The 22,762-nt window shown below is 38.3% G+C and overlaps 40 non-coding genes across 40 annotated transcripts; all 40 read left to right on the top strand.

The window, feature by feature from the left end:
• Positions 1-245: 245 nt before the first annotated feature.
• TRNAV-AAC (transfer RNA valine (anticodon AAC)) lies at positions 246-318 on the top strand. The gene has a single exon. It is a non-coding gene; the product is annotated as a tRNA-Val (tRNA).
• Positions 319-2,039: 1,721 nt separating this feature from the next.
• On the top strand, positions 2,040-2,112 carry TRNAV-CAC (transfer RNA valine (anticodon CAC)). Its single transcript has one exon. It is a non-coding gene; the product is annotated as a tRNA-Val (tRNA).
• Positions 2,113-2,345: 233 nt separating this feature from the next.
• Positions 2,346-2,418, top strand: TRNAV-AAC (transfer RNA valine (anticodon AAC)). The gene has a single exon. It is a non-coding gene; the product is annotated as a tRNA-Val (tRNA).
• A 423-nt stretch (positions 2,419-2,841) lies between these two features.
• TRNAV-AAC (transfer RNA valine (anticodon AAC)) lies at positions 2,842-2,914 on the top strand. Its single transcript has one exon. It is a non-coding gene; the product is annotated as a tRNA-Val (tRNA).
• Positions 2,915-3,183: 269 nt separating this feature from the next.
• Positions 3,184-3,256, top strand: TRNAV-AAC (transfer RNA valine (anticodon AAC)). Its single transcript has one exon. It is a non-coding gene; the product is annotated as a tRNA-Val (tRNA).
• A 270-nt stretch (positions 3,257-3,526) lies between these two features.
• TRNAV-AAC (transfer RNA valine (anticodon AAC)) lies at positions 3,527-3,599 on the top strand. The gene has a single exon. It is a non-coding gene; the product is annotated as a tRNA-Val (tRNA).
• A 423-nt stretch (positions 3,600-4,022) lies between these two features.
• TRNAV-AAC (transfer RNA valine (anticodon AAC)) lies at positions 4,023-4,095 on the top strand. Its single transcript has one exon. It is a non-coding gene; the product is annotated as a tRNA-Val (tRNA).
• Positions 4,096-4,365: 270 nt separating this feature from the next.
• On the top strand, positions 4,366-4,438 carry TRNAV-AAC (transfer RNA valine (anticodon AAC)). The gene has a single exon. It is a non-coding gene; the product is annotated as a tRNA-Val (tRNA).
• A 270-nt stretch (positions 4,439-4,708) lies between these two features.
• On the top strand, positions 4,709-4,781 carry TRNAV-AAC (transfer RNA valine (anticodon AAC)). The gene has a single exon. It is a non-coding gene; the product is annotated as a tRNA-Val (tRNA).
• Positions 4,782-5,100: 319 nt separating this feature from the next.
• Positions 5,101-5,173, top strand: TRNAV-AAC (transfer RNA valine (anticodon AAC)). The gene has a single exon. It is a non-coding gene; the product is annotated as a tRNA-Val (tRNA).
• A 756-nt stretch (positions 5,174-5,929) lies between these two features.
• On the top strand, positions 5,930-6,002 carry TRNAV-CAC (transfer RNA valine (anticodon CAC)). The gene has a single exon. It is a non-coding gene; the product is annotated as a tRNA-Val (tRNA).
• Positions 6,003-6,578: 576 nt separating this feature from the next.
• Positions 6,579-6,651, top strand: TRNAV-AAC (transfer RNA valine (anticodon AAC)). The gene has a single exon. It is a non-coding gene; the product is annotated as a tRNA-Val (tRNA).
• Positions 6,652-8,390: 1,739 nt separating this feature from the next.
• On the top strand, positions 8,391-8,463 carry TRNAV-AAC (transfer RNA valine (anticodon AAC)). The gene has a single exon. It is a non-coding gene; the product is annotated as a tRNA-Val (tRNA).
• A 270-nt stretch (positions 8,464-8,733) lies between these two features.
• Positions 8,734-8,806, top strand: TRNAV-AAC (transfer RNA valine (anticodon AAC)). The gene has a single exon. It is a non-coding gene; the product is annotated as a tRNA-Val (tRNA).
• Positions 8,807-9,035: 229 nt separating this feature from the next.
• Positions 9,036-9,108, top strand: TRNAV-AAC (transfer RNA valine (anticodon AAC)). The gene has a single exon. It is a non-coding gene; the product is annotated as a tRNA-Val (tRNA).
• Positions 9,109-9,531: 423 nt separating this feature from the next.
• TRNAV-AAC (transfer RNA valine (anticodon AAC)) lies at positions 9,532-9,604 on the top strand. Its single transcript has one exon. It is a non-coding gene; the product is annotated as a tRNA-Val (tRNA).
• A 570-nt stretch (positions 9,605-10,174) lies between these two features.
• Positions 10,175-10,247, top strand: TRNAV-CAC (transfer RNA valine (anticodon CAC)). Its single transcript has one exon. It is a non-coding gene; the product is annotated as a tRNA-Val (tRNA).
• A 233-nt stretch (positions 10,248-10,480) lies between these two features.
• Positions 10,481-10,553, top strand: TRNAV-AAC (transfer RNA valine (anticodon AAC)). The gene has a single exon. It is a non-coding gene; the product is annotated as a tRNA-Val (tRNA).
• Positions 10,554-11,310: 757 nt separating this feature from the next.
• Positions 11,311-11,383, top strand: TRNAV-CAC (transfer RNA valine (anticodon CAC)). The gene has a single exon. It is a non-coding gene; the product is annotated as a tRNA-Val (tRNA).
• A 233-nt stretch (positions 11,384-11,616) lies between these two features.
• Positions 11,617-11,689, top strand: TRNAV-AAC (transfer RNA valine (anticodon AAC)). Its single transcript has one exon. It is a non-coding gene; the product is annotated as a tRNA-Val (tRNA).
• Positions 11,690-11,959: 270 nt separating this feature from the next.
• Positions 11,960-12,032, top strand: TRNAV-AAC (transfer RNA valine (anticodon AAC)). Its single transcript has one exon. It is a non-coding gene; the product is annotated as a tRNA-Val (tRNA).
• A 270-nt stretch (positions 12,033-12,302) lies between these two features.
• TRNAV-AAC (transfer RNA valine (anticodon AAC)) lies at positions 12,303-12,375 on the top strand. The gene has a single exon. It is a non-coding gene; the product is annotated as a tRNA-Val (tRNA).
• A 757-nt stretch (positions 12,376-13,132) lies between these two features.
• TRNAV-CAC (transfer RNA valine (anticodon CAC)) lies at positions 13,133-13,205 on the top strand. The gene has a single exon. It is a non-coding gene; the product is annotated as a tRNA-Val (tRNA).
• Positions 13,206-13,438: 233 nt separating this feature from the next.
• On the top strand, positions 13,439-13,511 carry TRNAV-AAC (transfer RNA valine (anticodon AAC)). Its single transcript has one exon. It is a non-coding gene; the product is annotated as a tRNA-Val (tRNA).
• Positions 13,512-13,781: 270 nt separating this feature from the next.
• On the top strand, positions 13,782-13,854 carry TRNAV-AAC (transfer RNA valine (anticodon AAC)). The gene has a single exon. It is a non-coding gene; the product is annotated as a tRNA-Val (tRNA).
• Positions 13,855-14,430: 576 nt separating this feature from the next.
• Positions 14,431-14,503, top strand: TRNAV-AAC (transfer RNA valine (anticodon AAC)). Its single transcript has one exon. It is a non-coding gene; the product is annotated as a tRNA-Val (tRNA).
• A 1,064-nt stretch (positions 14,504-15,567) lies between these two features.
• TRNAV-CAC (transfer RNA valine (anticodon CAC)) lies at positions 15,568-15,640 on the top strand. Its single transcript has one exon. It is a non-coding gene; the product is annotated as a tRNA-Val (tRNA).
• Positions 15,641-15,872: 232 nt separating this feature from the next.
• TRNAV-AAC (transfer RNA valine (anticodon AAC)) lies at positions 15,873-15,945 on the top strand. Its single transcript has one exon. It is a non-coding gene; the product is annotated as a tRNA-Val (tRNA).
• Positions 15,946-16,674: 729 nt separating this feature from the next.
• Positions 16,675-16,747, top strand: TRNAV-AAC (transfer RNA valine (anticodon AAC)). The gene has a single exon. It is a non-coding gene; the product is annotated as a tRNA-Val (tRNA).
• A 270-nt stretch (positions 16,748-17,017) lies between these two features.
• Positions 17,018-17,090, top strand: TRNAV-AAC (transfer RNA valine (anticodon AAC)). Its single transcript has one exon. It is a non-coding gene; the product is annotated as a tRNA-Val (tRNA).
• A 270-nt stretch (positions 17,091-17,360) lies between these two features.
• TRNAV-CAC (transfer RNA valine (anticodon CAC)) lies at positions 17,361-17,433 on the top strand. The gene has a single exon. It is a non-coding gene; the product is annotated as a tRNA-Val (tRNA).
• A 233-nt stretch (positions 17,434-17,666) lies between these two features.
• TRNAV-AAC (transfer RNA valine (anticodon AAC)) lies at positions 17,667-17,739 on the top strand. The gene has a single exon. It is a non-coding gene; the product is annotated as a tRNA-Val (tRNA).
• Positions 17,740-18,496: 757 nt separating this feature from the next.
• Positions 18,497-18,569, top strand: TRNAV-CAC (transfer RNA valine (anticodon CAC)). The gene has a single exon. It is a non-coding gene; the product is annotated as a tRNA-Val (tRNA).
• A 576-nt stretch (positions 18,570-19,145) lies between these two features.
• TRNAV-AAC (transfer RNA valine (anticodon AAC)) lies at positions 19,146-19,218 on the top strand. The gene has a single exon. It is a non-coding gene; the product is annotated as a tRNA-Val (tRNA).
• A 270-nt stretch (positions 19,219-19,488) lies between these two features.
• Positions 19,489-19,561, top strand: TRNAV-AAC (transfer RNA valine (anticodon AAC)). The gene has a single exon. It is a non-coding gene; the product is annotated as a tRNA-Val (tRNA).
• A 270-nt stretch (positions 19,562-19,831) lies between these two features.
• On the top strand, positions 19,832-19,904 carry TRNAV-AAC (transfer RNA valine (anticodon AAC)). Its single transcript has one exon. It is a non-coding gene; the product is annotated as a tRNA-Val (tRNA).
• A 757-nt stretch (positions 19,905-20,661) lies between these two features.
• On the top strand, positions 20,662-20,734 carry TRNAV-CAC (transfer RNA valine (anticodon CAC)). Its single transcript has one exon. It is a non-coding gene; the product is annotated as a tRNA-Val (tRNA).
• A 233-nt stretch (positions 20,735-20,967) lies between these two features.
• Positions 20,968-21,040, top strand: TRNAV-CAC (transfer RNA valine (anticodon CAC)). The gene has a single exon. It is a non-coding gene; the product is annotated as a tRNA-Val (tRNA).
• A 233-nt stretch (positions 21,041-21,273) lies between these two features.
• On the top strand, positions 21,274-21,346 carry TRNAV-AAC (transfer RNA valine (anticodon AAC)). Its single transcript has one exon. It is a non-coding gene; the product is annotated as a tRNA-Val (tRNA).
• Positions 21,347-21,616: 270 nt separating this feature from the next.
• TRNAV-AAC (transfer RNA valine (anticodon AAC)) lies at positions 21,617-21,689 on the top strand. Its single transcript has one exon. It is a non-coding gene; the product is annotated as a tRNA-Val (tRNA).
• The last annotated feature ends 1,073 nt before the right edge of the window (positions 21,690-22,762 follow it).

Raw genomic sequence — 22,762 nt, forward strand, 5'->3', positions numbered from 1 at the left:
TGTGCAAAAACATACTTTTACTTTATGATTTTATGAGGATTCTTTTACTATGGGTCTTCCAGGTTCAATTCTTTTCTGTCCCCGCAGAGGCAGTTTCTGTAGTGTAGTGGTTATCACGTTCGCCTCACACGCGAAAGGTCCCCAGTTTGAAAGTGGGCAGAAGCATACTTTTACTTTATGATTTTATGAGGATACTGTTACTATGGGTCTTCCAGGTTCAATACTTTTCCATATCCAAAGATGCAGTTTCTGTAGTGTAGTGGTTATCACATTAGCCTAACACGCGAAATGTCCCCAGTTCGAAACTGGGCAGAAACATTTTTTTTATTTATGATTTTAGGATTTTTCTGTTACTAGTAGCAGAAAAAATATTTTTGAAAGCCCATATGCAAATTGCACTTCCAAGTTTAATTCTTTTCCATTCCCCAAGAGGCAGTTTTCGTAGTGTAGTGGTTATTACGTTCATCTCATATGCGAAAGGTCCTCAGTTTGAAATTAGGCAGAAACATACTTTTACTTTATGATTTTATGAGTATTCTGTTACTATGGATCTTCCAGGTTCAATACTTTTCCAACCCCGCAGCGGCAGTTTCTGCAGTGTAGTGGTTATCACGTTCGCCTCACACGCGAAAGGTCCCCAGTTTGAAACTGGGCAGAAACATTTTTTTTATTTATGATTTTAGGATTTTTCTGTTACTAGTAGCAGAAAAAATATTTTTGAAAGCCCATATGCAAATTGCACTTCCAAGTTTAATTCTTTTCTGTTCCCCAAGAGGCAGTTTCTGTAGTGTAGTGGTTATCACGTTCATCTCATATGCGAAAGATCCTCAGTTTGAAAGTGGGCAGAAACATACTTTACATTTTGATTTTAACAGTATTCTATAACCATGGCTCTTCCAGGTTCAATACTTTGCCACTGCACAAGAGGCTGTTTCTGTAGTGTAGTGGTTATCACGTTCGCCTCACACGCGAAAGGTCCCCTGTTTGAAACTGGGCAGAAATTTACTTTTACTTTATGATTTTAAGAGTATTCTGTTACTATGGCTCTTCCCGGTTCAATACTTTTCCAACCCCACAGAGGCAGTTTCTGTAGTGTAGTGGTTATCACTTCCTGAAACTTGGCCGAATTTTTTTTTATTTTGGATTTTTCTGTTACTATTAGTAGAAAAAATATTTTTGAAAGCCCATATGCAAATTGCACATCCAAGTTTAATTATTTTCCTTTCCCAAAGAGGCAGTTTTTGTAGTGTAGTGGTTATCACAATCATCTCATATGCGAAAGGTCCTCAGTTTGAAAGTGGGCAGAAACAAACTTTTACTTTATGATTTTATGAGGATTCTGTTACTATGGGTCTTCCAGGTTCAATACTTTTCAGTTCCCGCAGAGGTAGTTTCTGTAGTGTAGTGCTTATCACGTTTGCCTCACACGCGAAAGGTCCCCAGTTCGAAACTGGGCAGAAACATACTCTCACGTTATGATTTTAAGAGTATTCTGTTACTATGGCTCTTCCAGGTTCAATACTTTTCCGTACCCACAGAGGCAGTTTCTGTAGTGTAGTGGTTATCACATTCGCCTCATACGCGAAAGGTCCCCAGTTTGAAACTGGGCAGAACCTTTTTTTTTATTTATGATTTTAGGATTTTTCTGTTACTATTAGCAGAAAAAATATTTTTGAAAGCCCATATGCAAATTGCACTTCCAAGTTTAATTCTTTTCAGTTCTCCAAGAGGCAGTTTTTGTAGTGTAGTGGTTATCATATTCATCTCATATGCGAAAGGTCCTCAGTTTGAAAGTAGGCAGAAACATACTTTTACTTTATGATTTTATTAGTATTCTGTTACTATGGCTCTTCCAGTTTCAATACTTTTCCGTTGGCACAGACTCAGTTTCTGTAGTGTAGTGGTTATCACGTTCGCCTAACACGCAAAAAGTTCCCAGATTGAAACAGGGCAGAAACATACTTTTACGTTATGATTTTAAGAGTATTCTGTTACTATGGGTCTTCCAGGTTCAATATTTTTCCATCCCTACAGAGGCAGTTTCTGTAGTGTAGTGGTTATCACGTTCGCCTCACACGCGAAAGGTCCCCAGTTCGAAACTGGGCAGAAACATTCTTTTTCGTTATGATTTTAAGAGTATTCTGTTACTATGGCTCTTCCAGGTTCATTACTTTTCCGTACCCACAGAGGCAGTTTCTGTAATGTAGTAGTTATCACATTCGCCAAACAAGCAAAAGGTCCCCAGTTTGAAAGTGGGCAGAAACATACTTTGACTTTATGTTTTTATGAGGATACTGTTACTATGGGTCTTCCAGGTTCAATACTTTTCCAACCCCGCAGAGGCAGTTTCTGTAGTGTAGTGGTTATCACGTTCGCCTAACACGCGAAAGGTCCCCAGTTCGAAACTGGGCAGAAACATTTTTTTTTTTTATGATTTTAGGATTTTTCTGTTACTAGTAGCAGAAAAAATATTTTTGAAAGCCCATATGCAAATTGCACTTCCAAGTTTAATTCTTTTCAGTTCTCCAAGAGGCAGTTTTTGTAGTGTAGTGGTTATCATATTCATCTCATATGCGAAAGGTCCTCAGTTTGAAAGTAGGCAGAAACATACTTTTACATTATGATTTTAAGAGTATTCTGTTACAATGGCTCTTCCAGGTTCAATACTTTGCCACTCCACAAGAGGCTGTTTCTGTAGTGTAGTGGTTATCACGTTCGCCTCACACGCGAAAGGTCCCCTGTTTGAAACTGGGCAGAAATTTACTTTTACTTTATGATTTTAAGAGTTTTCTGTTACTATGGTTCTTCCCGGTTCAATACTTTTCCAACCCCACAGAGGCAGTTTCTGTAGTGTAGTGGTTATCACGTTTGCCAAACACGCGAAAGGTCCCCAGTTCGAAACTGGGCAGAAACTTTTTTTTATTTATGATTTTAGGATTTTTCTGTTACTAGTAGCAGAAAAAATATTTTTGAAAGCCCATATGCAAATTGCACTTCCAAGTTTAATTCTTTTCCATTCCCCAAGAGGCAGTTTTCGTAGTGTAGTGGTTATCACGTTCATCTCATATGCGAAAGGTCCTCAGTTTGAAAGTAGGCAGAAACATACTTTAACTTTATGATTTTATGAGTATTCTGTTACTATGGATCTTCCAGGTTCAATACTTTTTCAACCCCGCAGCGGCAGTTTCTGTAGTGTAGTGGTTATCACGTTCGCCTAACACGCGAAAGGTCCCCAGTTTGAAACTGGGCAGAACCTTTTTTTTTATTTATGATTTTAGGATTTTTCTGTTACTATTAGCAGAAAAAATATTTTTGAAAGCCCATATGCAAATTGCACTTCCGAGTTTAATTCTTTTCAGTTCTCCAAGAGGCAGTTTTTGTAGTGTAGTGGTTATCATATTCATCTCATATGCGAAAGGTCCTCAGTTTGAAAGTAGGCAGAAACATACTTTTACTTTATGATTTTATGAGTATTCTGTTACTATGGATCTTCTAGGTTCAATACTTTTCCAACCCCGCTGCGGCAGTTTCTGTAGTGTAGTGGTTATCACGTTCGCCTAACACGCGAAAGGTCCCCAGTTCGAAACTGGGCAGAAACATTTTTTTTTTTTATGATTTTAGGATTTTTCTGTTACTAGTAGCAGAAAAAATATTTTTAAAAGCCCATATGCAAATTGCACTTCCAAGTTTAATTCTTTTCCATTCCCCAAGAGGCAGTTTCTGTAGTGTAGTGGTTATCACGTTCATCTCATATGCAAAAGATCCTCAGTTTGAAAGTGGGCAGAAACATACTTTTACATTATGATTTTAAGAGTATTCTATACCCATGGCTCTTCCAGGTTCAAAACTTTGCCACTCCACAAGAGGCTGTTTCTGTAGTGTAGTGGTTATCACGTTCGCCTCACACGCGAAAGGTCCCCTGTTTGAAACTGGGCAGAAATTTACTTTTACTTTATGATTTTAAGAGTATTCTGTTACTATGGTTCTTCCCGGTTCAATACTTTTCCAACCCCACAGAGGCAGTTTCTGTAGTGTAGTGGTTATCACATTTGCCAAACACGCGAAAGGTCCCCAGTTCGAAACTGGGCAGAAACATTTTTTTTATTTATGATTTTAGGATTTTTCTGTTACTAGTAGCAGAAAAAATATTTTTGAAAGCCCATATGCAAATTGCACTTCCAAGTTTAATTCTTTTCCATTCCCCAAGAGGCAGTTTTCGTAGTGTAGTGGTTATCACGTTCATCTCATATGCGAAAGGTCCTCAGTTTGAAAGTAGGCAGAAACATACTTTAACTTTATGATTTTATGAGTATTCTGTTACTATGGATCTTCCAGGTTCAATACTTTTTTAACCCCGCAGCAGCAGTTTCTGTAGTGTAGTGGTTATCACGTTCGCCTAACACGCGAAAGGTCCCCAGTTTGAAACTGGGCAGAACCTTTTTTTTTATTTATGATTTTAGGATTTTTCTGTTACTATTAGCAGAAAAAATATTTTTGAAAGCCCATATGCAAATTGCACTTCCGAGTTTAATTCTTTTCAGTTCTCCAAGAGGCAGTTTTTGTAGTGTAGTGGTTATCATATTCATCTCATATGCGAAAGGTCCTCAGTTTGAAAGTAGGCAGAAACATACTTTTACTTTATGATTTTATTAGTATTCTGTTACTATGGCTCTTCCAGTTTCAATACTTTTCCGTTGGCACAGACGCAGTTTCTGTAGTGTAGTGGTTATCACGTTCGCCTAACACGCGAAAGGTCCCCAGTTCGAAACTGGGCAGAAACATTTTTTTTATTTATGATTTTAGGATTTTTCTGTTACTAGTAGCAGAAAAAATATTTTTGAAAGCCCATATGCAAATTGCACTTCCAAGTTTAATTCTTTTCCATTCCCCAAGAGGCTCTTACTATGGCTCTTCCAGGTTCATTACTTTTCCGTACCCACAGAGGCAGTTTCTGTAATGTAGTAGTTATCACATTCGCCAAACAAGCAAAAGGTCCCCAGTTTGAAAGTGGGCAGAAACATACTTTGACTTTATGTTTTTATGAGGATACTGTTACTATGGGTCTTCCAGGTTCAATACTTTTCCAACCCCGCAGAGGCAGTTTCTGTAGTGTAGTGGTTATCACGTTCGCCTAACACGCGAAAGGTCCCAAGTTCGAAACTGGGCAGAAACATTTTTTTTTTTTATGATTTTAGGATTTTTCTGTTACTAGTAGCAGAAAAAATATTTTTAAAAGCCCATATGCAAATTGCACTTCCAAGTTTAATTCTTTTCCATTCCCCAAGAGGCAGTTTCTGTAGTGTAGTGGTTATCACGTTCATCTCATATGCAAAAGATCCTCAGTTTGAAAGTGGGCAGAAACATACTTTTACATTATGATTTTAAGAGTATTCTATAACCATGGCTCTTCCAGGTTCAATACTTTGCCACTCCACAAGAGGCTGTTTCTGTAGTGTAGTGGTTATCACGTTCGCCTCACACGCGAAAGGTCCCCTGTTTGAAACTGGGCAGAAATTTACTTTTACTTTATGATTTTAAGAGTATTCTGTTACTATGGTTCTTCCCGTTTCAATACTTTTCCAACCCCACAGAGGCAGTTTCTGTAGTGTAGTGGTTATCACTTTCGCCTTACACGTGAAAGGTCCCTATTTTGAAACTGGGCAGAATTTTTTTTTTTTTTGGATTTTTCTGTTACTATTAGCAGAAAAAATATTTTTGAAAGCCCTTATGCAAATTGCACATCCAAGTTTAATTCTTTTCCTTTCCCCAAGAGGCAGTTTTTGTAGTGTAGTGGTTATCACAATCATCTCATATGCGAAAGGTCCTCTGTTTGATAGTGGGCAGAAACATACTTTTACTTTATGATTTTATGAGGATTCTGTTACTATGGGTCTTCCAGGTTCAATACTTTTCAGCTCCCGCAGAGGCAGTTTCTGTAGTGTAGTGGTTATTACGTTCGCCTCACACGCGAAAGGTCCCCAGTTCGAAACTGGGCAGAAACATACTTTCACCTTATGATTTTAAGAGTATTCTGTTACTATGGCTCTTCCAGGTTCAATACTTTTCCGTACCCACAGAGGCAGTTTCTGTAGTGTAGTGGTTATCACATTCGCCTCACACTCGAAAGGTCCCCAGTTTGAAAGTGGGCAGAAACCTACTTTTACTTTATGATTTTATGAGGATACTGTTACTATGGATCTTCCAGGTTCAATACTTTTCCACCCCCTCGGAGGCAGTTTCTGTAGTGTAGTGGTTATCACGTTTGCCAAACACGCGAAAGATCCCCAGCTCGAAACTGGGCAGAAACATTTTTTTTATTTATGATTTTAGGATTTTTCTGTTACTAGTAGCAGAAAAAATATTTTTGAAAGCCCATATGCAAATTGCACTTCCAAGTTTAATTCTTTTCCATTCCCCAAGAGGCAGTTTTCGTAGTGTAGTGGTTATCACGTTCATCTCATATGCGAAAGGTCCTCAGTTTGAAAGTAGGCAGAAACATACTTTTACTTTATGATTTTATGAGTATTCTGTTACTATGGATCTTCCAGGTTCAATACTTTTCCAACCCCGCAGCGGCAGTTTCTGTAGTGTAGTGGTTATCACGTTCGCCTAACACGCGAAAGGTCCCCAGTTTGAAACTGGGCAGAACCTTTTTTTTTATTTATGATTTTAGGATTTTTCTGTTACTATTAGCAGAAAAAATATTTTTGAAAGCCCATATGCAAATTGCACTTCCGAGTTTAATTCTTTTCAGTTCTCCAAGAGGCAGTTTTTGTAGTGTAGTGGTTATCATATTCATCTCATAAGCGAAAGGTCCTCAGTTTGAAAGTAGGCAGAAACATACTTTTACTTTATGATTTTATTAGTATTCTGTTACTATGGCTCTTCCAGTTTCAATACTTTTCCGTTGGCACAGACGCAGTTTCTGTAGTGTAGTGGTTATCACGTTCGCCTAACACGCAAAAAGTTCCCAGTTTGAAACTGGGCAGAAACATACTTTTACGTTATGATTTTAAGAGTATTCAGTTACTATGGGTCTTCCAGGTTCAATATTTTTCCGTCCCTGCAGAGGTAGTTTCTGTAGTGTAGTGGTTATCACTTTCGCCTTACACGTGAAAGGTCCCTATTTTGAAACTGGGCAGAATTTTTATTTTATTTTGGATTTTTCTGTTACTATTAGCAGAAAAAATATTTTTGAAAGCCCATTTGCAAATTGCACATCCAAGTTTAATTCTTTTCCTTTCCCCAAGAGGCAGTTTTTGTAGTGTAGTGGTTATCACAATCATCTCATATGCGAAAGGTCCTCTGTTTGATAGTGGGCAGAAACATACTTTTACTTTATGATTTTATGAGGATTCTGTTACTATGGGTCTTCCAGGTTCAATACTTTTCTGTCCCCGCAGAGGCAGTTCTGTAGTGTAGGGGTTATCACGTTCTCCTCACATGCGAAAGGTCACCAGTTTGAAACTGGGCAGAACCTTTTTTTTTATTTATGATTTTAGGATTTTTCTGTTACTATTAGCAGAAAAAATATTTTTGAAAGCCCTTATGCAAATTGCACTTCCGAGTTTAATTCTTTTCAGTTCTTCAAGAGGCAGTTTTTGTAGTGTAGTGGTTATCATATTCATCTCATATGCGAAAGGTCCTCAGTTTGAAAGTAGGCAGAAACATACTTTTACTTTACGATTTTATTAGTATTCTGTTACTATGGCTCTTCCAGTTTCAATACTTTTCCGTTGGCACAGACGCAGTTTCTGTAGTGTAGTGGTTATCACGTTCGCCTAACACGCAAAAAGTTCCCAGTTTGAAACTGGGCAGAAACATACTTTTACGTTATGATTTTAAGAGTATTCTGTTACTATGGGTCTTCCAGGTTCAATATTTTTCCATCCCTGCAGAGGTAGTTTCTGTAGTGTAGTGGTTATCACTTTCGCCTTACACGTGAAAGGTCCCTATTTTGAAACAGGGCAGAATTTTTTTTTTATTTTGGATTTTTCTGTTACTATTAGCAGAAAAAATATTTTTGAAAGCCCATATGCAAATTGCACATCCAAGTTTAATTCTTTTCCTTTCCCCAAGAGGCAGTTTTTGTAGTGTAGTGGTTATCACAATCATCTCATATGCGAAAGGTCCTCTGTTTGATAGTGGGCAGAAACATACTTTTACTTTATGATTTTATGAGGATTCTGTTACTATGGGTCTTCCAGGTTCAATACTTTTCCGTACCCACAGAGGCAGTTTCTGTAGTGTAGTGGTTATCACATTCGCCTCACACGCGAAAGGTCCCCAGTTTGAAAGTGGGCAGAAACATACTTTTACTTTATGATTTTATGAGGATACTGTTACTATGGATCTTCCAGGTTCAATACTTTTCCACCCCCTCGGAGGCAGTTTCTGTAGTGTAGTGGTTATCACGTTTGCCAAACACGCGAAAGGTCCCCAGTTCGAAACTGGGCAGAAACATTTTTTTTATTTATGATTTTAGGATTTTTCTGTTACTAGTAGCAGAAAAAATATTTTTGAAAGCCCATATGCAAATTGCACTTCCAAGTTTAATTCTTTTCCATTCCCCAAGAGGCAGTTTTCGTAGTGTAGTGGTTATCACGTTCATCTCATATGCGAAAGGTCCTCAGTTTGAAAGTAGGCAGAAACATACTTTTACGTTATGATTTTATGAGTATTCTGTTACTATGGGTCTTCCAGGTTCAATACTTTTCCAACCCCGCAGCAGCAGTTTCTGCAGTGTAGTGGTTATCACGTTCGCCTAACACTCGAAAGGTCCCCAGTTCGAAACTGGGCAGAAACATTTTTTTTATTTTTGATTTTAGGATTTTTCTGTTACTAGTAGCAGAAAAAATATTTTTGAAAGCCCATATGCAAATTGCACTTCCAAGTTTAATTCTTCTCCGTTCCCCAAGAGGCAGTTTCTGTAGTGTAGTGGTTATCACGTTCATCTCATATGCGAAAGATCCTCAGTTTGAAAGTGGGCAGAAACATACTTTTACTTTCAATACTTTTCCATCCCCACAGAGACAGTTTCTGTAGTGTAGTGGTTATCACGTTCGCCTAACACGCGAAAGGTCCCCAGTTTGAAACTGGGCAGAAACATTTTTTTTATTTATGATTTTAGGATTTTTCTGTTACTAGTAGCAGAAAAAATATTTTTGAAAGCCCATATGCAAATTGCACTTCCAAGTTTAATTCTTTTCCATTCCCCAAGAGGCAGTTTTCGTAGTATAGTGGTTATCACGTTCATCTCATATGCGAAAGGTCCTCAGTTTGAAAGTAGGCAGAAACATATTTTTACTTTATGATTTTATTAGTATTCTGTTACTATGGCTCTTCCAGTTTCAATACTTTTCTGTTGGCACAGACGCAGTTTCTGTAGTGTAGTGGTTATCACATTCGCCTAACACGCAAAAAGTTCCCAGTTTGAATCTGGGCAGAAACATACTTTTACTTTATGATTTTATTAGTATTCTGTTACTATGGCTCTTCCAGGTTCAATACTTTTCTGTCCCCTCAGAGGCAGTTTCTGTAGTGTAGTGGTTATCACATTCGCCTAACATGCGAAAGGTCCCCAGTTCGAAACTGGGCAGAAACATTTTTTTTATTTATGATTTTAGGATTTTTCTGTTACTAGTAGCAGAAAAAATATTTTTGAAAGCCCATATGCAAATTGCACTTCCAAGTTTAATTCTTTTCCGTTCCCCAAGAGGCAGTTTTTGTAGTGTAGTGGTTATCACATTCATCTCATATGCGAAAGGTCCTCAGTTTGAAAAGGGCAGAAACATACTTTTACTTTATGATTTTATGAGGATTCTGTTACTATGGGTCTTCCAGGTTCAATACTTTTCCGTCTTCGCAGAAGCAGATTCTGTAGTGTAGTGGTTATCACGTTCGCCTCACACGAGAAAGGTCCCCTGTTCGAAACTGGGCAAAAACATACTTCTACGTTATGATTTTAATTCTGTTACTATGGCTCTTCCAGGTGCAATACTTTTCCGTTTTTGCAGAGTCAGTTTTTGTAGTGTAGTGGTTATCACATTCATCTCATATGCGAAAGGTCCTCAGTTTGAAAGTGGGCAGAAACATACATTTACTTTATGATTTTTTGAGGATTCTGTTACTATGGGTCTTTCAGGTTCAATATTTTTCCATCCCTGCAGAGGCAGTTTCTGTAGTGTAGTGGTTATCATGTTCGCCTCACGCGCGAAAGGTCCCCAGTTAGAAACTGGGCAGAAACATACTTCTACGTTATGATTTTAAGAGTATTCTGTTACTATGGCTCTTCCAGGTTCAATACTTTTCCGTACCCACAGAGGCAGTTTCTGTAGTGTGGTGGTTATCACATTCACCTCACACGCGAAAGGTCCCCATTTTGAAAGTGGGCAGAAACATACTTTTACTTTATGATTTTATGAGGATACTGTTACTATAGATCTTCCAGGTTCAATACTTTTCCACCCCCTCAGAGGCAGTTTCTGTAGTGTAGTGGTTATCACGTTCGCCTAACACGCGAAAGGTCCCCAGTTTGAAACTGGGCAGAAACATTTTTTTTATTTATGATTTTAGGATTTTTCTGTTAATAGTAGCAGAAAAAATATTTTTGAAAGCCCATATGCAAATTGCACTTCCAAGTTTAATTCTTTTCCGTTCCCCAAGAGGCAGTTTCTGTAGTGTAGTGGTTATCACGTTCATCTCATATGCAAAAGATCCTCAGTTTGAAAGTGGGCAGAAACATACTTTTACATTATGATTTTAACAGTATTCTATAACCATGGCTCTTCCAGGTTCAATACTTTGCCACTCCACAAGAGGCTGTTTCTGTAGTGTAGTGGTTATCACGTTCACCTCACACGCGAAAGGTCCCCTGTTTGAAACTGGGCAGAAATTTACTTTTACTTTATGATTTTAAGAGTATTCTGTTACTATGGCTCTTCCCGGTTCAATACTTTTCCAACCCCACAGAGGCAGTTTCTGTAGTGTAGTGGTTATCACATTCGCCTAACACGCGAAAGGTCCCCAGTTTGAAAGTGGGCAGAATTTTTTTTTTATTTTGGATTTTTCTGTTACTATTAGCAGAAAAAATATTTTTGAAAGCCCATATGGAAATTGCACATCCAAGTTTAATTCTTTTCTTTTCCCCAAGAGGCAGTTTTTGTGGTGTAGTGGTTATCGAAATCATCTCATATGCGAAAGGTCCTCAGTTTGAAAGTGGGCAGAAACATACTTTTACTTTATGATTTTATTAGTATTCTGTTACTATGGATCTTCCAGGTTCAATACTTTTCAGTTCCCGCAGAGGCAGTTTCTGTAGTGTAGTGGTTATCACGTTCGTTTCACACGCGAAAGGTCCCCAGTTCGAAACTGGGCAGAAACATACTTTCACGTTATGATTTTAAGAGTATTCTGTTACTATGGCTCTTCCAGGTTCAATACTTTTCCGTACCCACAGAGGCAGTTTCTGTAGTGTAGTGGTTATCACATTCACCTCACACGCGAAAGATCCCCATTTTGAAAGTGGGCAGAAACATACTTTTACTTTATGATTTTATGAGGATACTGTTACTATGGATCTTCCAGGTTCTATACTTTTCCAACCCCCCAGAGGCAGTTTCTGTAGTGTAGTGGTTATCACGTTCGCCTAACACACGAAAGGTCCCCAGTTCGAAACTGGGCAGAAACATTTTTATTATTTATGATTTTAGGATTTTTCAGTTACTAGTAGAAGAAAAAATATTTTTGAAATCCCAAATGCAAATTGCACATCCAAGTTTAATTCTTTTCCTTTCCCCAAGAGGCAGTTTTTGTAGTGTAGTGGTTATCACAATCATATCATATGCGAATGGTCCTCAGTTTGAAAGTAGGCAGAAACATACTTTTACTTTATGATTTTATGAGTATTCTGTTACTATGGATCTTCCAGGTTCAATACTTTTCCAACCCCGCAGCGGCAGTTTCTGTAGTGTAGTGGTTATCACGTTCGCCTAACACGCGAAAGGTCCCCAGTTTGAAACTGGGCAGAAACATTTTTTTTATTTATGATTTTAGGATTTTTCTGTTACTAGAAGCAGAAAAAATATTTTTGAAAGCCCATATGCAAATTGCACTTCCAAGTTTAATTCTTTTCCGTTCCCCAAGAGGCAGTTTTCGTAGTGTAGTGGTTATCACGTTCATCTCATATGCGAAAGGTCCTCAGTTTGAAAGTAGGCAGAAACATACTTTTACTTTATGATTTTATGAGTATTCTGTTACTATGGATCTTCCAGGTTCAATACTTTTCCAAACCCACTGCGGCAGTTTCTGTAGTGTAGTGGTTATCACGTTCGCCTAACACGCGAAAGGTCCCCAGTTCGAAACTGGGCAGAAAATTTTTTTTTTTTAATGATTTTAGGATTTTTCTGTTACTAGTAGCAGAAAAAATATTTTTGAAAGCCCATATGCAAATTGCACTTCCAAGTTTAATTCTTTTCCGTTCCCCAAGAGGCAGTTTCTGTAGTGTAGTGGTTATCACGTTCATCTCATATGCGAAAGATCCTCAGTTTGAAAGTGGGCAGAAACATACTTTTACATTATGATTTTAAGAGTATTCTATACCCATGGCTCTTCCAGGTTCAATACTTTGCCACTCCACAAGATGCTGTTTCTGTAGTGTAGTGGTTATCACGATCGCCTCACAAGCGAAAGGTCCCCTGTTTGAAACTGGGCAGAAATTTACTTTTACTTTATGATTTTAAGAGTATTCTGTTACTATGGTTCTTCACCGGTTCAATACTTTTCCAACCCCACAGAGGCAGTTTCTGTAGTGTAGTGGTTATCACTTTCGCCTTACACGTGAAAGGTCCCTATTTTGAAACTGGGCAGAATTTTTTTTTTTTTTGGATTTTTCTGTTACTATTAGCAGAAAAAATATTTTTGAAAGCCCATATGCAAATTGCACATCCAAGTTTAATTCTTTTCCTTTCCCCAAGAGGCAGTTTTTGTAGTGTAGTGGTTATCACAATCATCTCATATGCGAAAGGTCCTCTGTTTGATAGTGGGCAGAAACATACTTTTACTTTATGATTTTATGAGGATTCTGTTACTATGGGTCTTCCAGGTTCAATACTTTTCAGTTTCTGCAGAGGCAGTTTCTGTAGTGTAGTGGTTATCACGTTCGCCTCACACGTGAAAGGTCCCCAGTTTGAAACTGGGCAGAAACATACTTTCACGTTATGATTTTAAGAGTATTCTGTTACTATGGCTCTTCCAGGTTCAATACTTTTCCGTACCCACAGAGGCAGTTTCTGTAGTGTAGTGGTTATCACATTCGCCTCACACTCGAAAGGTCCCCAGTTTGAAAGTGGGCAGAAACATACTTTTACTTTATGATTTTATGAGGATACTTTTACTATGGATCTTCCAGGTTCAATACTTTTCCACCCCCTCGGAGGCAGTTTCTGTAGTGTAGTGGTTATCATGTTTGCCAAACACGCGAAAGGTCCCCAGTTCGAAACTGGGCAGAAACATTTTTTTTATTTATGATTTTAGGATTTTTCTGTTACTAGTAGCAGAAAAAATATTTTTGAAAGCCCATATGCAAATTGCACTTCCAAGTTTAATTCTTTTCCATTCCCCAAGAGGCAGTTTTCGTAGTGTAGTGGTTATCACGTTCATCTCATATGCGAAAGGTCCTCAGTTTGAAAGTAGGCAGAAACATACTTTTACTTTATGATTTTATGAGTATTCTGTTACTATGGATCTTCCAGGTTCAATACTTTTCCAACCCCGCAGCGGCAGTTTCTGTAGTGTAGTGGTTATCACGTTTGCCAAACACGCGAAAGGTCCCCAGTTCGAAACTGGGCAGAAACATTTTTTTTATTTATGATTTTAGGATTTTTCTGTTACTAGTAGCAGAAAAAATATTTTTGAAAGCCCATATGCAAATTGCACTTCCAAGTTTAATTCTTTTCCATTCCCCAAGAGGCAGTTTTCGTAGTGTAGTGGTTATCACGTTCATCTCATATGCGAAAGGTCCTCAGTTTGAAAGTAGGCAGAAACATACTTTTACTTTATGATTTTATGAGTATTCTGTTACTATGGGTCTTCCAGGTTCAATACTTTTCCGTTGGCACAGACGCAGTTTCTGTAGTGTAGTGGTTATCACGTTCGCCTAACACGCAAAAAGTTCCCAGATTGAAACAGGGCAGAAACATACTTTTACGTTATGATTTTAAGAGTATTCTGTTACTATGGGTCTTCCAGGTTCAATATTTTTCCATCCCAGCAGAGGCAGTTTCTGTAGTGTAGTGGTTATCACGTTCGCCTCACACGCGAAAGGTCCCCAGTTTGAAAGTGGGCAGAAACATACTTTGACTTTATGTTTTTATGAGGATACTGTTACTATGGGTCTTCCAGGTTCAATACTTTTCCAACCCCGCAGAGGCAGTTTCTGTAGTGTAGTGGTTATCACGATCGCCTAACACGCGAAAGGTCCCCAGTTCGAAACTGGGCAGAAACATTTTTTTTATTTATGATTTTGGGATTTTTCTGTTACTAGTAGCAGAAAATATTTTTGAAAGCTCAAATGCAAATTGCACTTCCAAGTTTAATTCTTTTCCATTCCCCAAGAGGCAGTTTTCGTAGTGAAGTGGTTATCACGTTCATCTCATATGCGAAAGGTCCTCAGTTTGAAATTAGGCAGAAACATACTTTTACTTTATGATTTTAAGATTATTCTGTTACTATGGGTCTTCCAGGTTCAATACTTTTCCAACCCCGCAGCGGCAGTTTCTGTAGTGTAGTGGTTATCACTTTCGCCTTACACGTGAAAGGTCCCTAGTTTGAAACTTGGCAGAATTTTTTTTTATTTTGGATTTTTCTGTTACTATTAGCAGAAAAAATATTTATGAAAGCCCATATGCAAATTGCACATCCAAGTTTAATTCTTTTCCTTTCCCCAAGAGGCAGTTTTTGTAGTGTAGTGGTTATCACAATCATCTCATATGCGAAAGGTCCTCAGTTTGAAAGTGGGCAGAAACATACTTTTACTTTATGATTTTATGAGGATTCTGTTACTATGGGTCTTCCAGGTTCAATACTTTTCCGTACCAACAGAGGCAGTTTTTGTAGTGTAGTGGTTATCACATTCGCCCCACACGCGAAAGGTCCCCAGTTTGAAAGTGGGCAGAAACATACTTTTACTTTCAATACTTTTCCATCCCCGCAGAGACAGTTTCTCTAGTGTAGTGGTTATCACGTTCGCCTAACACGCGAAGGGTCCCCAGTTTGTAGTGGTTATCACATTCGCCTAACACGCAAAAAGTTCCCAGTTTGAAACTGGGCAGAAACATACTTTTACGTTATGATTTTAAGAGTATTCTGTTACTATGGCTCTTCCAGGTTCAATACTTTTCCGTCCCCACAGAGGCAGTTTCTGTAGTGTAGTGGTTATCACATTCGCCTAACACGCGAAAGGTCCTCAGTTTGAAAGTGGGCAGAAACATACTTTTACTTTATGATTTTATGAGGATTCTGTTACTATGGATCTTCCAGGTTCAATATTTTTCAGTTCCCGCATAAGCAGTTTCTGTAGTGTAGTGGTTATCACGTTCGCTTCACACGCGAAAGGTCCCCAGTTCGAAACTGGGCAGAAACATACTTTCACGTTATGGTTTTAAGAGTATTCTGTTACTATGGCTCTTCCAGGTTCAATACTTTTCCGTACCCACAGAGGCAGTTTCTGTAGTGTAGTGGTTATCACATTCGCCTCACACGCGAAAGGTCCCCATTTTGAAAGTGGGCAGAAACATACTTTTACTTTATGATTTTATGAGGATACTGTTACTATAGATCTTCCAGGTTCAATACTTTTCCATCCCTTAGAGGCAGTTTCTGTAGTGTTGTGGTTATCACGTTCGCTTAACACGCGAAAGGTCCCCAGTTCGAAACTGGGCAGAAACATATTTTTACTTTATGATTTTATGAGGATTCTGTTACTATGGGTCTTCCAGGTTCAATACTTTTCAGTTACCGCAGAGGCAGTTTCTGTAGTGTAGTGCTTATCACGTTCGCCTCACACGCGAAAGGTCCCCAGTTTGAAACTGGGCAGAAACATACTTTCACGTTATGATTTTAAGAGTATTCTGTTACTATGGCTCTTCCAGGTTCAATACTTTTCCGTACCCACAGAGGCAGTTTCTGTAGTGTAGTGGTTATCACATTCGCCTCACACGCGAAAGGTCCCCAGTTTGAAAGTGGGCAGAAACATACTTTTACTTTATGATTTTATGAGGATACTGTTACTATGGGTCTTCCAGGTTCAATACTTTTCCAACCCCGCAGAGGCAGTTTCTGTAGTGTAGTGGTTATCACGTTCACCTAACACACGAAAGATCCCCAGTTTGAAACTGGGCAGAAACTTTTTTTTTATTTATGATTTTAGGATTTTTCTGTTACTATTAGCAGAAAAAATATTTTTGAAAGCCCATATGCATATTGCACTTCCGAGTTTAATTCTTTTCAGTTCTCCAAGAGGCAGTTTTTGTAGTGTAGTGGTTATCATATTCATCTCATATGCGAAAGGTCCTCAGTTTGAAAGTAGGCAGAAACATACTTTTACTTTATGATTTTATTAGTATTCTGTTACTATGGCTCTTCCAGTTTCAATACTTTTCCGTTGGCACAGACGCAGTTTCTGTAGTGTAGTGGTTATCACGTTCGCCTAACACGCGAAAGGTCCCCAGTTCGAAACTGGGCAGAAACATTTTTTTTATTTATGATTTTAGGATTTTTCTGTTACTAGTAGCAGAAAAAATATTTTTGAAAGCCCATATGCAAATTGCACTTCCAAGTTTAATTCTTTTCCATTCCCCAAGAGGCAGTTTTCGTAGTGTAGTGGTTATCACGTTCATCTCATATGCGAAAGGTCCTCAGTTTGAAATTAGGCAGAAACATACTTTTACTTTATGATTTTATGAGTATTCTGTTACTATAGGTCTTCCAGGTTCAATACTTTTCCAACCCCGCAGCGGCAGTTTCTGTTGTGTAGTGGTTATCACGTTCACCTAACACGCGAAAGGTCCCCAGTTCGAAACTGGGCAGAAACATTTTTTTTATTTATGATTTTAGGATTTTTCTGTTAATAGTAGCAGAAAAAATATTTTTGAAAGCCCATATGCAAATTGCACTTCCAAGTTTAATTCTTTTCCGTTCCCCAAGAGGCAGTTTCTGTAGTGTAGTGGTTATCACGTTCGCCTAACACGCAAAAAGTTCCCAGATTGAAACAGGGCAGAAACATACTTTTACGTTATGATTTTAAGAGTATTCTGTTACTATGGGTCTTCCAGGTTCAATATTTTTCCGTCCCTACAGAGGCAGTTTCTGTAGTGTAGTGGTTATCACGTTCGCCTCACACGCGAAAGGTCCCCAGTTCGAAACTGGGCAGAAACATTCTTTTTCGTTATGATTTTAAGAGTATTCTGTTACTATGGCTCTTCCAGGTTCATTACTTTTCCGTACCCACAGAGGCAGTTTCTGTAATGTAGTAGTTATCACATTCGCCAAACAAGCAAAAGGTCCCCAGTTTGAAAGTGGGCAGAAACATACTTTGACTTTATGTTTTTATGAGGATACTGTTACTATGGGTCTTCCAGGTTCAATACTTTTCCAACCCCGCAGAGGCAGTTTCTGTAGTGTAGTGGTTATCACGTTCGCCTAACACGCGAAAGGTCCCAAGTTCGAAACTGGGCAGAAACATTTTTTTTTTTTATGATTTTAGGATTTTTCTGTTACTAGTAGCAGAAAAAATATTTTTAAAAGCCCATATGCAAATTGCACTTCCAAGTTTAATTCTTTTCCATTCCCCAAGAGGCAGTTTCTGTAGTGTAGTGGTTATCACGTTCATCTCATATGCAAAAGATCCTCAGTTTGAAAGTGGGCAGAAACATACTTTTACATTATGATTTTAAGAGTATTCTATAACCATGGCTCTTCCAGGTTCAATACTTTGCCACTCCACAAGAGGCTGTTTCTGTAGTGTAGTGGTTATCACGTTCGCCTCACACGCGAAAGGTCCCCTGTTTGAAACTGGGCAGAAATTTACTTTTACTTTATGATTTTAAGAGTATTCTGTTACTATGGTTCTTCCCGGTTCAATACTTTTCCAACCCCACAGAGGCAGTTTCTGTAGTGTAGTGGTTATCACTTTCGCCTTACACGTGAAAGGTCCCTATTTTGAAACTGGGCAGAATTTTTTTTTTTTTTTGGATTTTTCTGTTACTATTAGCAGAAAAAATATTTTTGAAAGCCCTTATGCAAATTGCACATCCAAGTTTAATTCTTTTCCTTTCCCCAAGAGGCAGTTTTTGTAGTGTAGTGGTTATCACAATCATCTCATATGCGAAAGGTCCTCTGTTTGATAGTGGGCAGAAACATACTTTTACTTTATGATTTTATGAGGATTCTGTTACTATGGGTCTTCCAGGTTCAATACTTTTCAGCTCCCGCAGAGGCAGTTTCTGTAGTGTAGTGGTTATTACGTTCGCCTCACACGCGAAAGGTCCCCAGTTCGAAACTGGGCAGAAACATACTTTCACCTTATGATTTTAAGAGTATTCTGTTACTATGGCTCTTCCAGGTTCAATACTTTTCCGTACCCACAGAGGCAGTTTCTGTAGTGTAGTGGTTATCACATTCGCCTCACACTCGAAAGGTCCCCAGTTTGAAAGTGGGCAGAAACCTACTTTTACTTTATGATTTTATGAGGATACTGTTACTATGGATCTTCCAGGTTCAATACTTTTCCACCCCCTCGGAGGCAGTTTCTGTAGTGTAGTGGTTATCACGTTTGCCAAACACGCGAAAGATCCCCAGCTCGAAACTGGGCAGAAACATTTTTTTTATTTATGATTTTAGGATTTTTCTGTTACTAGTAGCAGAAAAAATATTTTTGAAAGCCCATATGCAAATTGCACTTCCAAGTTTAATTCTTTTCCATTCCCCAAGAGGCAGTTTTCGTAGTGTAGTGGTTATCACGTTCATCTCATATGCGAAAGGTCCTCAGTTTGAAAGTAGGCAGAAACATACTTTTACTTTATGATTTTATGAGTATTCTGTTACTATGGATCTTCCAGGTTCAATACTTTTCCAACCCCGCAGCGGCAGTTTCTGTAGTGTAGTGGTTATCACGTTCGCCTAACACGCGAAAGGTCCCCAGTTTGAAACTGGGCAGAACCTTTTTTTTTATTTATGATTTTAGGATTTTTCTGTTACTATTAGCAGAAAAAATATTTTTGAAAGCCCATATGCAAATTGCACTTCCGAGTTTAATTCTTTTCAGTTCTCCAAGAGGCAGTTTTTGTAGTGTAGTGGTTATCACATTCATCTCATATGCGAAAGGTCCTCAGTTTGAAAGTAGGCAGAAACATACTTTTACTTTATGATTTTATTAGTATTCTGTTACTATGGCTCTTCCAGTTTCAATACTTTTCCGTTGGCACAGACGCAGTTTCTGTAGTGTAGTGGTTATCACGTTAGCCTAACACGCGAAAGGTACCCAGTTCGAAACTGGGCAGAAACATTTTTTTTATTTATGATTTTAGGATTTTTCTGTTACTAGTAGCAGAAAAAATATTTTTGAAAGCCCATATGCAAATTGCACTTCCAAGTTTAATTCTTTTCCATTCCCCAAGAGGCAGTTTTCGTAGTGTAGTGGTTATCACGTTCATCTCATATGCGAAAGGTCCTCAGTTTGAAATTAGGCAGAAACATACTTTTACTTTATGATTGTATGAGTATTCTGTTACTATAGGTCTTCCAGGTTCAATACTTTTCCAACCCCGCAGCGGCAGTTTCTGTTGTGTAGTGGTTATCACGTTCGCCTAACACGCGAAAGGTCCCCAGTTCGCAACTGGGCAGAAACATTTTTTTTATTTATGATTTTAGGATTTTTCTGTTAATAGTAGCAGAAAAAATATTTTTGAAAGCCCATATGCAAATTGCACTTCCAAGTTTAATTCTTTTCCGTTCCCCAAGAGGCAGTTTCTGTAGTGTAGTGGTTATCACGTTCATCTCATATGCGAAAGATCCTCAGTTTGAAAGTGGGCAGAAACATACTTTTACATTATGATTTTAACAGTATTCTATAACCATGGCTCTTCCAGGTTCAATACTTTTTCACTCCACAAGAGGCTGTTTCTGTAGTGTAGTGGTTATCACGTTCGCCTCACATGCGAAAGGTCCCCTGTTTGAAACTGGGCAGAAATTTACTTTTACTTTATGATTTTAAGAGTATTCTGTTACTATGGCTCTTCCCGGTTCAATACTTTTCCAACCCCACAGAGGCAGTTTCTGTAGTGTAGTGGTTATCACATTCGCCTAACACGCGAAAGGTCCCCAGTTTGAAAGTGGGCAGAATTTTTTTTTTATTTTGGATTTTTCTGTTACTATTAGCAGAAAAAATATTTTTGAAAGCCCATATGCAAATTGCACATCCAAGTTTAATTCTTTTCCTTTCCCCAAGAGGCAGTTTTTGTGGTGTAGTGGTTATCGAAATCATCTCATATGCGAAAGGTCCTCAGTTTGAAAGTGGGCAGAAACATACCTTTACTTTATGATTTTATTAGTATTCTGTTACTATGGATCTTCCAGGTTCAATACTTTTCAGCTCCCGCAGAGGCAGTTTCTGTAGTGTAGTGGTTATCACGTTCGTTTCACACGCGAAAGGTCCCCAGTTCGAAACTGGGCAGAAACATACTTTCACGTTATGATTTTAAGAGTATTCTGTTACTATGGCTCTTCCAGGTTCAATACTTTTCCATACCCACATAGGCAGTTTCTGTAGTGTAGTGGTTATCACATTCACCTCACACGCGAAAGGTCCCCATTTTGAAAGTGGGCAGAAACATACTTTTACTTTATGATTTTATGAGGATACTGTTACTATGGATCTTCCAGGTTCTATACTTTTCAACCCCCTCAGAGGCAGTTTCTGTAGTGTAGTGGTTATCACGTTCGCTTCACACGCGAAAGGTCCCCAGTTCGAAACTGGGCAGAAACATACTTTCACGTTATGATTTTAAGAGTATTCTGTTACTATGGCTCTTCCAGGTTCAATACTTTTCCATACCCACATAGGCAGTTTCTGTAGTGTAGTGGTTATCACATTCACCTCACACGCGAAAGGTCCCCATTTTGAAAGTGGGCAGAAACATACTTTTACTTTATGATTTTATGAGGATACTGTTACTATGGATCTTCCAGGTTCTATACTTTTCAACCCCCTCAGAGGCAGTTTCTGTAGTGTAGTGGTTATCACATTTGCCTAACATGCGAAAGGTCCCCAGTTCAAAACTGGGCAGAAACATTTTTATTATTTATGATTTTAGGATTTTTCAGTAACTAGTAGAAGAAAAAATATTTTTGAAAGCCCATATGCAAATTGCACATCCAAGTTTAATTCTTTTCCTTTCCCCAAGAGGCAGTTTTTGTGGTGTAGTGGTTATCACAATCATCTCATATGCGAAAGGTCCTCAGTTTCAAAGTGGGCAGAAACATACTTTTACTTTTTGATTTTATTAGTATTCTGTTACTATGGATCTTCCAGGTTCAATACTTTTCAGTTCCCGCGGAGGCAGTTTCTTTAGTGTAGTGGTTATCACTTTCGCCTAACACGCGAAAGGTCCCCAGTTCGAAACTGGGCAGAAACATTTTTTTTATTTATGATTTTAGGATTTTTCTGTTAATAGTAGCAGAAAAAATATTTTTGAAAGCCCATATGCAAATTGCACTTCCAACTTTAATTCTTTTCCGTTCCCCAAGAGGCAGTTTCTGTAGTGTAGTGGTTATCACGTTCATCTCATATGCGAAAGATCCTCAGTTTGAAAGTGGGCAGAAACATACTTTTACATTATGATTTTAACAGTATTCTATAACCATGGCTCTTCCAGGTTCAATACTTTGCCACTCCACAAGAGGCTGTTTCTGTAGTGTAGTGGTTATCACGTTCGCCTCACACGCGAAAGGTCCCCTGTTTGAAACTGGGCAGAAATTTACTTTTACTTTATGATTTTAAGAGTATTCTGTTACTATGGCTCTTCCCGGCTCAATACTTTTCCAACCCCACAGAGGCAGTTTCTGTAGTGTAGTGGTTATCACATTCGCCTAACACGCGAAAGGTCCCCAGTTTGAAAGTGGGCAGAATTTTTTTTTTATTTTGGATTTTTCTGTTACTATTAGCAGAAAAAATATTTTTGAAAGCCCATATGCAAATTGCACATCCAAGTTTAATTCTTTTCCTTTCCCCAAGAGGCAGTTTTTGTGGTGTAGTGGTTATCGAAATCATCTCATATGCGAAAGGTCCTCAGTTTGAAAGTGGGCAGAAACATACTTTTACTTTATGATTTTATTAGTATTCTGTTACTATGGATCTTCCAGGTTCAATACTTTTCTGTACCCGCAGAGGCAGTTTCTGTAGTGTAGTGGTTATCACGTTCGCCTCACATGCGAAAGGTCCCCAGTTTGAAACTGGCCAGAACCTTTTTTTTTATTTATGATTTTAGGATTTTTCTGTTACTATTAGCAGAAAAAATATTTTTGAAAGCCCATATGCAAATTGCACTTCCGAGTTTAATTCTTTTCAGTTCTCCAAGAGGCAGTTTTTGTAGTGTAGTGGTTATCATATTCATCTCATATGCGAAAGGTCCTCAGTTTGAAAGTAGGCAGAAACATACTTTTACTTTATGATTTTATTAGTATTCTGTTACTATGGCTCTTCCAGTTT

This window comes from Taudactylus pleione, unplaced genomic scaffold, assembly GCF_031769625.1.
Source record: "Taudactylus pleione unplaced genomic scaffold, aTauple2 ptg000050l, whole genome shotgun sequence".
NCBI lineage: Eukaryota > Metazoa > Chordata > Amphibia > Anura > Myobatrachidae > Taudactylus > Taudactylus pleione.